Below are 206 nucleotides of genomic sequence, written 5' to 3'. Positions count from 1 at the left end.
CCATTCGCAAGGACGCCTGGTTTTTGTAGTTTCTACATGAGGAACTGCCAGCACGTTAATAACTGCTGGGAGGAAATGAAACTACACTTCCCACAATGGCACGGGGGCGGGCTCCGGTCGGCTTACGTCATTGCTTCAGCCAACCAATGACAGCTCCGGGCGGCAGTGAGGCAAGCGCCGTCAGGCGCCAAAGTGGTTTTTTTTTT

Source organism: Acinonyx jubatus, chromosome A2 (genome assembly GCF_027475565.1).
Source record: "Acinonyx jubatus isolate Ajub_Pintada_27869175 chromosome A2, VMU_Ajub_asm_v1.0, whole genome shotgun sequence".
NCBI classification, from domain to species: Eukaryota; Metazoa; Chordata; class Mammalia; order Carnivora; family Felidae; genus Acinonyx; species Acinonyx jubatus.
The sequence above is the reverse complement of the archived record's forward strand: the minus strand, read 5'-3'. Positions refer to the sequence as shown.